This window comes from Triticum aestivum, chromosome 6B (assembly GCF_018294505.1).
Source record: "Triticum aestivum cultivar Chinese Spring chromosome 6B, IWGSC CS RefSeq v2.1, whole genome shotgun sequence".
NCBI classification, from domain to species: Eukaryota; Viridiplantae; Streptophyta; class Magnoliopsida; order Poales; family Poaceae; genus Triticum; species Triticum aestivum.
The window spans coordinates 267,918,755-267,930,742 of record NC_057810.1 but is presented as its reverse complement, the minus strand read 5'-3'; the positions used below and the strand labels follow the sequence as shown (position 1 = coordinate 267,930,742).

General features: G+C 41.6%; 1 long non-coding RNA gene across 8 annotated transcripts; it reads right to left on the bottom strand.

Moving 5' to 3' along the window:
- Nucleotides 1-503: 503 nt before the first annotated feature.
- Nucleotides 504-5,197, bottom strand: LOC123136900 (uncharacterized). Of its 8 annotated transcripts, XR_006467454.1 has the most exons (8): nucleotides 4,180-5,187; nucleotides 4,004-4,049; nucleotides 3,626-3,655; nucleotides 3,267-3,348; nucleotides 2,356-2,495; nucleotides 1,557-1,651; nucleotides 1,081-1,458; nucleotides 504-948 (listed from the first exon to the last, which is right to left on the bottom strand). It is a non-coding gene; the product is annotated as an uncharacterized lncRNA (long non-coding RNA). The 8 variants fall into 8 exon arrangements; XR_006467458.1 differs by having other exon boundaries at nucleotides 504-801; nucleotides 893-952; nucleotides 2,356-4,049; nucleotides 4,180-5,197; XR_006467456.1 differs by having other exon boundaries at nucleotides 504-801; nucleotides 893-948; nucleotides 2,356-4,049; nucleotides 4,180-5,197.
- Nucleotides 5,198-11,988: the final 6,791 nt, after the last annotated feature.

Below are 11,988 nucleotides of genomic sequence, written 5' to 3'. Positions count from 1 at the left end.
GTCGGAGAAGCCGCGCCGGGCTATCTCCTCGTACTCCGCGGGGAGGCCGGGCTCCGGCTTGGGCTCGACAAGGACAAAACGGCCGGTGGGTGGCATATATAGGCCGAGGCGCCGCCCACACGCGTGGCACCGTGCGTACGCGTGGCGGGCGAGGCGAGGGCGAGGGACGCGCGTCGTCCGGCCTTCACTGCGCCGCCCGTGAAGCCGGCGAAAATCGGGCTCCTGGGACGCGACTGGGCCGTTTTTTCGACGCCGGCGCGAAAAAAACGCCTGGGGAGGCCTTCTGGGGGCGCAGCTGGAGATGCCCTAGCGAGTGACTACAGTACGCATCGTGCTTGCTTACTATTCCTAGTTAGTGGCTAACTGATTAGCAAGTGTATCCGCATGAACACACAGCATGCCCCTTTAACCCGACTAGATGACTCGTTGCGCCAATGGCGCAAAGGGCGAGAGGGAGCCAAGTATTGTGAGAATATTTAGACACCCAAGTCGAAAACCAAATGTGGCCAACACTGTCGCATCCTCTGCTGGGAAGCCGCCTTTTCTCACCGGATCTAACATAGATACATGATTCTTCAAAAGCAAATTTCAGAAAAAAATATAAAGCATGGAATGCTTTAAGTTGTACTATTGAGACCAGGCCACCATATCTTCATTTAGTTTCTTTGGAAATCTAAAAGTCTAAGAGGATGGTACATGTGAGAAGCTGTGAGATTCATATAGTTGGCAGGAATGTAACAACTATTGTCTGCTTGCATAGTAAATACTGGTCGTGCCAATGGCAAGAAATTCCCTATGGAACTGAACAGAGCAGACCAAGGCATACATTACAATCACTTTGAACATAGATGAGTAACGAAACTAAAAACCAGAGAGCTATGGAGGCACTGACCTCAGTGCGGTGTTGCCCTTGTGCTCCTGGCTCCGGCACCTAACGACCACACAGGTCTATCTTCCATACAAGTACGGGTAAAATCAGATCAATCTCCATCAGCAGACGAACCCAAGCCAAGCCAAGAACATGCGTGGTGGTGGCGATAAATGTTCTTCCCCACGAAAGGCGTGCAGTGGAATACTCACCAAGGAAATCGCTGCCAGAGAGGCCCTTGGCGTGGACCAGATGCACCTCCAGAAGACCACGCCCCATTGTTTTCTTCTCTTGGCGCTATCCCCTTCAAGTCACTGATGCGCCCGGTCGATCCTAAAGTTTGCTATTTCAGTGGGCATGGAAATACCTCACCATTTTGTAGTGGCGCAAGGCTCTGCTCGGATTAATCGCACACTCACGTTTCCCAAAAAATCTACATCTTACTATTGCTATACACTTGTACAACCATAACACCGCGTCAAAGCTAAAAGGGGGAAACTACTGATGTTTTTATTCAGGCAACTTTGCTCTAATGGCAGGAAGCAAACATCACAATGGTTGCGCCTTTATATGTTCGACGAGCAGAGAACCTGGATATGCAATGAAACAAGGAAATGGAGCCATCTCAGTTCACAGGAATTTGTCGAATATGTCATCGAGAATATGTGGGAGGAAGTGAGAGCTCTACCTGGGCATGATACGGAGGAGGAGGCAGTACCATCGATGGATGTTCATCACAACAACCCTTGGTCAAGACACCACCGGCTGCACAACTCTGTGTTCCTGCAAGGGAGGAGCACGTAAAGAGAGAGAGGAAAGAAAGTGAGCGCCGACGCGAGAGATTTACTATCAGCCACTTTGTGACCTACAACCAGTAAATAATTGTTATGCTTTTACTTTAGAAATAATTGTGTGTCCAAAAAAAGTATGGACATCAATCTAAATGTTTCAGAGCAAGGCACATTATGCAATCTGTTTTGACGGGCAATTATCAATTGAGCTCAAGATATTCACCACTTGTCTGCATTTTTTGTGTCAAAATGCCTCCCATAATAACAATGTAGATTGGAGAAGCCATACTCACTGAAGTCTACATTACACAATCACACATTAAAGTTCATTGAACTACGACTTCTGTGTAGAAGTAAACATATTTTTTGTGGTTAAGTAAACACACACCTTTAGGGTGTCAAACGCATGCATACATCTTGAGAGTAACTCATACTTTAGCTCCAGGTATTTAAGAGTGTTTCATTTGTTTTAATTCGGCAAATGATAGATGTGCAGGTGTGGAAAATGAATCGGAAGAAGTGAATCTGTAGCTTTCATCAAGCATCTGTTGCAGCTTGGATTTTCATCGAACACCTTCTAGGTAGATACAAAAATGGATCTACATACAGAGATGAGACATTCTGGCTTAAACCAAAAAAATGAGTGGAAAAGAGAGGAGAGGAGGCAAATTAGGAGGGGGTGAAGGGTGTCGGTACCTTCACTGGAGATGAATCAATCAAGATGAGCAGAAGCTCATCACCACATAGAAGTTTCAGATTCCAAAGACCTGCATATGTAACCAAGCAAACTCCAACTCGCTGGCATCAAGTGCCCTAAGCCCTAATCCTTCACATACCTGAGCACAATCACACAAAACAAAAGGTTATAAGCCAATAGTAAAAAGGAGTTAATCTTCCTTTGCTTTGGTTTGCTGCTACCGCCTCTCTCCTGCTACTGCCTCTCTTGGATGATATTTTGAACAGTCATTGGTATATATCACAATGTCCCCTATTTTTAGGAAATTAGGCCCATAAGGTAGAGTAAACAATATATTTTCCATAGTTAAATTAGCTAGATTAGGAGCTCCACATATGAATATCTCCACATCATCTTACAGAAACTGATTGGAGAGAAAAACTTTTATAGTTAACATGATCTGGCATCCCATCCTAGGCATTTGAACAAACCATTATAAAATTCTATCACAGGATATTGTAATTAACAAAAAGGATTCATAGATGATATGGCAAAACCAGTTCTATGACAAAAGTACAAAACAATTATAAAATTCTATGACAAGATATTGTAATTAGCCAAAAGCATCTCCCTAACCAAGCACAACTATCTAATTAGGAGGCGTGGACGGACTGCATGCTGATCTTTATAATTCCAACTAACCAGATTCAACTCTCACAACCAGGAGACATGGGACAGTAAGCTCAGCGACTCCAACCAAGCATGTCCAGCTCTCCATTTAGGAGCCATGGAAGCCAAATATAGGACTGTACACTAACTTCTACGGCTCAAACCATTAGAACTAAAAGGAAATCTCTAGAGAAAGAGCACGAACAAAAGACTGAACTAAGGTAGCAACAAGGAGAAGAGAGAAAACCCAAGAAAAAATTACAGCATCAAACACTCAGAACAAGGAAGAAGTCCAGCCAATTCCTAAAACCAGATGGGACATGCTGTGCCAATAGAGAAGCCACCTGCACACATGCATAGAAATCAAGAGTCATAATAAATTGAGGAGCAACAAAAGGAAAAAGGAAAGTAGCAATAGTCTGGAGATCAGGATACTCGTAAGTAAAAAAAATGAGCGGCAATTTTTCTAAGCCAATGCAAACTCACCCGTGGCCACAAACAGATGGTGATTCCAATCAAATATGAAAAATTCAACACACAATCACACTTGAAGAACATCACATAAATCTAATAATGATACGTAAATGCTTTGACGCGAAGTCAGTTGTAGCTTGAATGTACCTTAATTTGATGATCTGAGCATGCCTTCAGCTGATCCAAATAACAAAAGGAAGCGGTCATTTTTAGGCAGGAATATGAGTAATCCATGTGAGGGAAAAAAGCTGAGATATCTAAATGCTCTTGGATGAGTTCTCTAGTTAATTAACCATAAAAAACTGAGATATATAAATGCTCTTCATCGAGGGCATGAACAATTTCACTGCATTCTACATCATCTTTAACAGAAGACCCGAAAGTCCCAAAGTTCATACGACCAACGAAAGGCCTAATAATCCACTTATAAACAGCAGGCATGATCTTGTAAACAGCAGGCATGATCTGGTAGTTTAGGAGTAGGCGCTGATAGAATACATAGCATTACTTAGATGCAATACTGACTTGTTTGGCTTGACAACCATGAGTCAGGCAGGACCTTCATTAAGATCTGCACCACACAATCAAATGATTACGCATGCTATCTGATTGTTCAAATACATAAATCCAATACAACAACTACCACACAGGCAAACACGCAGCTCATTCTCGGATAAGCAAACCCAAACAAGGTATCATACCGACGGGAGCCAGCGCAAGGATGTCACACAGCACCACCGCTTTTACCACTCGATCTGCTCTGCCTTGCTGCTGCCTGGCACTCAAGGGGAATCACATGCTTGTTCCTACAAAACATCATAACATCTAAGCATTGCCCTGTAAAATGCACAATGATTTATCTATATAAATGTTTTTGGCTGTGACATCTAATTTACCCATGAGTTAGTTGACTACCAGAGAATAGTCACTTGTCTCAAAGCTGCATATAGAATATTAAAATCAAGTCTGCTAGGGGACAATACACTCTACAATATGTATGTGCATAAATCAAAAACTTGAATCAATCAAACCAAAACTATTAGCGAACACAAAAATTGGTATAAAACTGCATACTGCAGGCAAGCTTGCTAAGCAACACCACCCTGCAATACTCTCCTGCGCGAAAACCGAACGGAGCCGGCCGTTTCTGCGGCCGACGCTCCTCCTGCTGACGCCGGCGCCGTGGACCACCGTTGTGGCTCGAGCTCCTCCCGAGGTCGCCGCCGCACGCGTGGAGATGGAGGCGGGGTGCAGCCTCCCGTGCATCGCGCCCGAGCCCCAGCCTCCTCGCAGCTCCCAATCCAGGAACGGATCGAGTCGTCGCCAACCGCCAGGTCGCGCCCGACCTCGCCGGCGCAGGCCGACGCCGGCCGATGACCCTCTCCCGTCAGCCGCCACACCTCCCTCTCCTCTTTCATCTCTCTTTCTCCCTCCTCTCCTCTCCTTCCTTCTCTCTCCCTCTCATCTTCTCTCTCTGCTAGGGTTCGTGCGGGAGGAGGGGATTGAGGAGGCTGGGGATGACGAGACGCCACCACGCATGAAGAGAAGAGGAGGTGGCGCAGAGGGAGAGAGAGGAAGGAGAGGAGGCGGCGCTGAGGGCAAGAAACGAGACGAGGACGAGGCGGCGGCGGCAGGAGAGGAGGCGGCTGCGGGGGCGCGGGCTAGGTCTTTTTTCTCGTGCTGGCCGCTCGCTTCCCCTTTTCTCTCGCTGTTCGCTTTGTTGCGCCGCCTGCTCGCTTTCGCTGCCCTCGTCGCTGCCCTCGTCGCTACAGTAACGCGCACACTGTTCATGCGTAAAAAAGGATACGTGGCCACGGCCGCTAGATAGCCGGACTCCTTCATCCCTTATATGTTAGATTCTATCTGGTATGGCCTTGTGGTCGTGGGAGCAACTGCCTTCCCATTTTTTCTCTCTTTTAATTTGTTTCGTCGCATTTTCATGATCACGTGTCAATTGCAGTCGCGCGTGTTTTTGTTATGCTGGTAGCCAGCTCTTCAAAGTTTGGTTTTCAAATAGTTTAGCAGCACGTTTTGCAGAACACTGCATGGTTTATTTTATTTTATTTGAGTGGTAGAACACTGCATGGCTGGTTCGGGACTAAGAGCACAACACTAGAATACTCGCTCAATTTTATTTTATTTTGAGAAAAGAATACTCGCTCAATCAAGAGGAATTGTGCCATGAAAAGCCCATTAAGGATGATCTTATGGGTTATGCTGATGTGCGACGTGAATCCTATTCAGCGCCCGCTGCATTGTGCCATTTAAAGGCAAAACGGTAAATGGAAGAGCAACTAATTGACGAACGCTCTTTCGGGAGCCTTGTAGCGACCATCTGCGGATGGGCTAAGAGCTCTCAACCGCCGTTACGTGCCGCGCTCTATGTGCTTCCTTCAGTTTTTTTTTTCTGCACGCCTTTTCAGCTTTTTAAGCGGGGTTTTTCCCGTTTTTTTGGCTTTTTGATTTTCCACCGATCTTCCTTAGCTTTTGGACAAAATAAAATTCGAAAAAACAAAATTTGTGAGAAAAAAATTCCACCGGTCTTCCTCAGCTTTTAAAGCTTTTTTCAATTTTGTGATTTTTTGTTAATTATTTTGTATAAAAGTTATAAACTTTCTCTAAAATTTGCAAACTTATTTTCAAATCTGTGAACCATTTTTCAATACGTGAAAATTTTCAAATTCACAAACTTTTTCAAATTTGTGAACTTTTCTCTTGCTCATGAACATCTTTGTATTTCGTTAAAAAAATTGAACACATGACATTTTTTGCATCCATGAACTTTATTTGATTTTTAAACATTTTTTTACTTCTTAAAACTTTTTTGACTATGCGGAATTTTTGAATCCGTGAGCTTTTCAATTTCAATAAATATTTCTGGAATTTGCCATTTTTTTGTGTTTTGAAATTTTTTGAATTCATGAAAAAAAATCAGAGTATTGTGTCCGGTATTTTGAACTTGTTTTCAATCCTGTGAACTTTTTATGAGAAAGACAACTGGTCAATGGTTGACTGCTCCGTCAACCGGTCAAACAAGGTGGATGATCAAAACAATGAAAATTTAAAAATTTATGAACTATTTTCAACTCCCATGAATATTTTCCAAATCTGTTAACTTTTCTCAAGCTCACAAACCTTTTGCAAATTCACGAACCTTCGTTAAAACTCATAAAAAACGCAAATTTTATCAAATCTCATGAATGTTTTCCACTCTATAAAACATTTTCAAACTCACATTCTTTTAAAAAATCAAGACCTATTTTTACTCTGGTGACTATTATCAAATTTATGAACATCTCTTAAAATTTGCTTTTCTTTTCATACCATGGACCATCGAGCGACCAAAAAATTTTTTAGGGCAAGAGTGTGTTGAAGTATAAATGTATTGCATGGTCTCTTTCATCAGATCAGCTTTTTGTTGCATTGGTTAGAGCATGCACTTCTACATGGTATCAGAGCCAAGAGGTATTGAGTTCAAGACCTGGCAGGTGCAATAGAAAATAAAAATATATTGCAGCCCATTTCGGTTCACGTTTAGGCCTCAGGGAGCCACATGTGAGGGGGCGTGTTGAAGTATAAATGTATTGCGTAGTCTTTTCCATCAGATCGGTTTTTTGGTTGCATTGGCTAGAGCATGCACTTCTACAGAGCGATCGAACAGTTCACTTGCCAGCCGCTACAGCTACATGTCATTTGTACTGATTTCTTTTCTTTTTTTTGAGGTGTAAGGCCTATTTTTTATTCCTCATAGTTCAGAGAGAGTGGGATAATGTTTACTGGTTGGCCAAACCACAAATGACGCTCTTTTTTTTTTGCGGAAACCACAAATGACGCTCAAGGCATAAATTAAGAGCAAATCTAGCTAAACTATGAGCTTCTATGTTACTATCTCGGCCTTCAAAAGTAAACTACAAGAAAAGCAGTAGAGCGAGCTTTGATCTCGCTTATGATTGCTCCGTGTTTGCCATGAGAACCTTGAATAATATCATGAACTATTTTGTTTTGCATCTGACGCTACCATGAACTAATGTAGCATGAGTTCTTCGGCTGCACAAAGTGCTTCCCTGCACGCCATCTCTTCGAGTATGAATGGATCACAAACTCCTTGCACCACCAAAGTGGTACTGCTCAAATAGTTTCCGCTTCCATCCCTGCATACCACAGCTACAACGCCACCTCGTCCTGCTCTCGCTGCCGCATCGACATGGAGTTTTGCATGGTTCATAGGAGGAGCTCGTTGGCAAGTGCGTACATTCTTGTCCACATTTGTGCGGGGACTAATTTCTAATAGAAATAGCCTAAAGGCGACAAAGTAGTGGGCCGGCCCATTAGCTACATCGCTCTACGGCTTCCCCCGCAGTTCCTTCTGTCGCTGTGCTCGATCGATTCAGTCCGGTTCATTTTTTTCTTTTCATTTCTCTATTGTTTTTGTTCAGATTTCTATGTCTTTTTTGCCGGTTTTCTTTATTTTATTTTTTCTTGTTCATTATGATTTCAATTTCCTTTGCTTTCACACCATATTTCTTTTTTACTTTTTTTCTTATTTATATTTTGTTTATTTTTTTTTGGTTTCATTGTCGTGTTTTTTGTTTTTGTTTTCCCAACACAAATCTACTTTGTCATACACGTTGTACATTTTTCGTATACATGTCAAATAATCTTTTATACTCGTCATACATGAAATATATGTTTAGCATTTTTACCAAAACGTGTTTTAAGTATTATTTCTCAAATGTGTGTTAAATATAGACTTGAATACAATTTTAAATATATTTTGCTTGATAAAAACATTAATTAACTGTGCAAACATTTTTTTTCTAATTGTACAAATATTTCACAAAAATGCCACTAATAAATTCTTGAAACTTGTGATTTATTTTAATGTGACATATATTTTGAAATGTACGAAGCATTTTTCATTGAACTATGCAAATACGTTTTTACATTGTACTTTTTTTAATGTGAAATTTTTCATTGAATGTCCGATATTTTTTTATTCCCACAAACACATTTCTTATACATGATTAACATATTTTTGCATATGATTAACACTTTTTGGTAAACAAGATTAACAATATAATTTTTTTCATCAAAATATGTATGTGGCAACCGTGTGGCAGATTGCAAAACTGCCACACCAATCCAGCACCGTGAGATCCGACCGCCCTCCAGATTTCCTTCCTTTCCCGCCCGTCCTCCTCGACCGCCCCAATTTCCTTCCCTCGCGATTTCCTTCCTTTCCCACACGTCCTCCCGCACACCTGATCGTGCCTTCCTAATTTTTGTAATCATGCCCCACGCGCTTTCCCAATTTTCATGCAAAAATAATGCTTGGATTAGGATTTGATCTCTAGTCTGCAAGTAATCAACAAAGGGAGCTAACCACCTCACCTATGACACTCATTGTTGAATAAGCTAAGGGAAATACTGTTTTTGACATGTTTTACCTTTAATATATTACCACTGGAAAAAAATTGATTCACCTATCAAATCTGGCACATAAACTTTTCTCATGGTAAATTCTCCATCGCCACCATGATAAATGACGCACCACCAACATGATAACTTTTGTATACCACACGGTACATTATATGTAAGTAGCATGGTCATAAGCACTGAAGGTGTGATAACTTTGGTGAAAGCATCGTGGTAACTTTGATCATTGAGAAGAAATTTGTTGAACCCGCCCCCACCCCACCCCCCGGTAATTTATGTAAATAGCACGATAACATTGACGCCATAGAGCTAATAATTTAGATACAAACATCTGGTAACTTTAACCATTGGGGGAAAAAATGTGAAAAGATACCTGATAATTATGTGTAAATAGATGGTAATATACGCAGCGCACATCTGATAACCGAGGTAGTTACACCATGGTAACTTTGACCATAGGGATGATTTGTTTTGAAAAGATACTCCGGTATCTTCTGTGTAAATAGCACGGTAGTATACCTCCCCCCCCCCTAGTATTTTTATGTGTAAATAGCATGAAAACATGTGCACTACGATAACTAAACATCATAATAAGTTTTTGACCCGTGGGGGAAATTTTGCTGAAACATACCCCTGATAAATTTTGTGTAAATAGCATGATATTTTAAACACTGCGGGCTTGATAGGTTACCTAGAATCTCCAGATAACTTTTTGTCCAGGAAAAAGTTGCTCAAAAAACATCCCCGATAATTTTTGCCAAAGAAAAACAAGTTGTTCAAAACATACACTCTCCTCGCGGGGCCTCTTGGATGAACACAACACATGGCGTGCCATGAGAAAGTCACATAATGTTTAGTGTCATGAGGGGCACACGTGCTCGTGGGTTGGCCCAGAAAAACGGCCCACTTTGACCCCGCTATAGGCGTGATAGTTACATAAAAACATCGTGGTAATTTTTGACCTATGAAAAAAGCTACCGAAACACACACCCATGTTTTTAGGTGTAAGTACCATGATAATATACGAACTGTAGACCCGGTAACTCATGTACAGTCCCACATGGTAACTTTGACCGTGGGGAGGTTGATATATACACACCTTGATAACTTATGTGTAAGTACCACGGTATTTTACACATCGAAGACCATATAACTTGTGTACAAAACACAATGGTAACTTTGAAAGGTGTAGTTGTTGAAGCATAGTACCTGGTAAGTTCTATGTAAATAGCACGGTAATTTACGCAACACAGGCCTGATAACTTGTACACGAATACTATTGTAACTTTGACCTGAGGAGAAATCGTGGTAATTTTCTAATAACACAACTATAAAAAAGGGGTCAAAATGATTAGTTTCTGTAGTTTGAGCAACAAATACCTAAGGGTGAGTTGGTTGTGGTGGTGCGCTTTGGTGCCAGGGAGTTGTGGGTTCGAATCCCACACGCGTAATATTTTGTTATCATGTGGTAGACGTGAAGTGGTAGTTTTCTCGGGCGTGGGCGCGCGAGATTTGCGGGAGAAGCAGGTTTCTCGGGCGAGCCTGCGGGGTCATTTGGGAGAAGGCGTGGTCGAAGGAAGGGGGGTCGTGTGGTACTTTGAAGTGAAAGAAGTATAGGTGTGGCAGTTTTGCTTATATGGCCCACATGTGCCAAATATCACAGTCCTTTTTTCATTCACTCTATACAATTTTTCCTATACACCAAAAATATTTTTATGCATGTTTTAACATTTTACAAATACAAGATTAATATTTTTAAATGCAAGATTAACATTTTCCAAATGCAATATTAACTTTTTTCTATATCTTATTCAAAGTTGCTTTAAATATAAATAAAAAATAAAAAATAATATTGTGAAGAAGGATGAAAAACAGAAAGGAAAAAATACTCGTGACGTCAGGGTGGCGCTGCTTGTTGTTACTTTGAAGGCCCAGTTCGGGCTCGCTGCAGGCGAGCCGCGCCTAGGCGTCGAATAAGCGGCAAATAGCCATGCCCCAGCCACAGCGTGCATTTCTTGGGCTGGCCCACATAAGCGGCCGGGCAGGCACTGGTTTAGAAACCGGCGCATCAAGCGACAATTAGGACAAAATTACTAGTTAAGGGGTATCCTTTGCAAAGGTCACTCCCACTTTCTCAGAAAATGACAAGGAGCAACTTGAGAGTTTTTTCTCGTAGATTCATTTTCTAAAAATGTTTTATCTCTAAAATCGTGCATCCAAATCCCGAACCACTTTTAATGTTGCATTCCTCACGTCGACATCTTCAAAACTAGATCAGATGTGAATAAAATTTTGACGGACTTTTTTTTACCAAAAAACCCGGAAAAAACTGTAGCCGAAAACAAATGTTTTTACCTTTTTGAAAGACACGGATGTGTTTCTCTTGGAAGCAAATATGTGCCTCCATGAGAAGAAAATATGAGCCTCTCGTGGAAAAATAAAATGTGTTTGTATTCCTTCTCTGAGAGGCGCGAAAGCAAACATATGCCTCCACAAGAAGCAGACCTATACCCTCATGGAAGTAAAAAAATTTTAGGTTTTTGCCCTTTCCGAGAGACAGCAAAAAAAATATCTTTTTCCTTTTCCGAATGGCACAGTTGAGCCTCTCACGAAAGCAAACATGTCCCTCCACAAAAATCAAACATGTGCCTCTTGTGGAAGCAAAAAAATGTATTTGCATTCAGTTTTTTTTGTTTCTCCAAAAATTCAGGGAAATGGGCGAAAACTGAAAAGCCGGAAAACCCAGAGAAAAACTATCTAAATTCCTAAACGCGAAATAATAGAAAAACAAGATCTGAAGGGAGCGCCCAGCACACGACAAGTGATGCGCCTTCAGCCTGCCAAAAGTGATCCTTGAGGGTATCCCTCAAGGGGAACCCCTCAAATTTTGCTCTACAGTTAGGAGCTCTCGATGCGTGAGACCTCAATCAAATAACTTCGCACATAGCGATGATCCTGATGGGCCGCTCTAGTGTGTTAGGTTCCGTTTTTAATTGAAATATTTTGGTTGTCGTTTCTATTGTTTTCGTTCCAGTTTTTTATTTGGTTTCCTTTCTCTATCTTTTATTTATAAG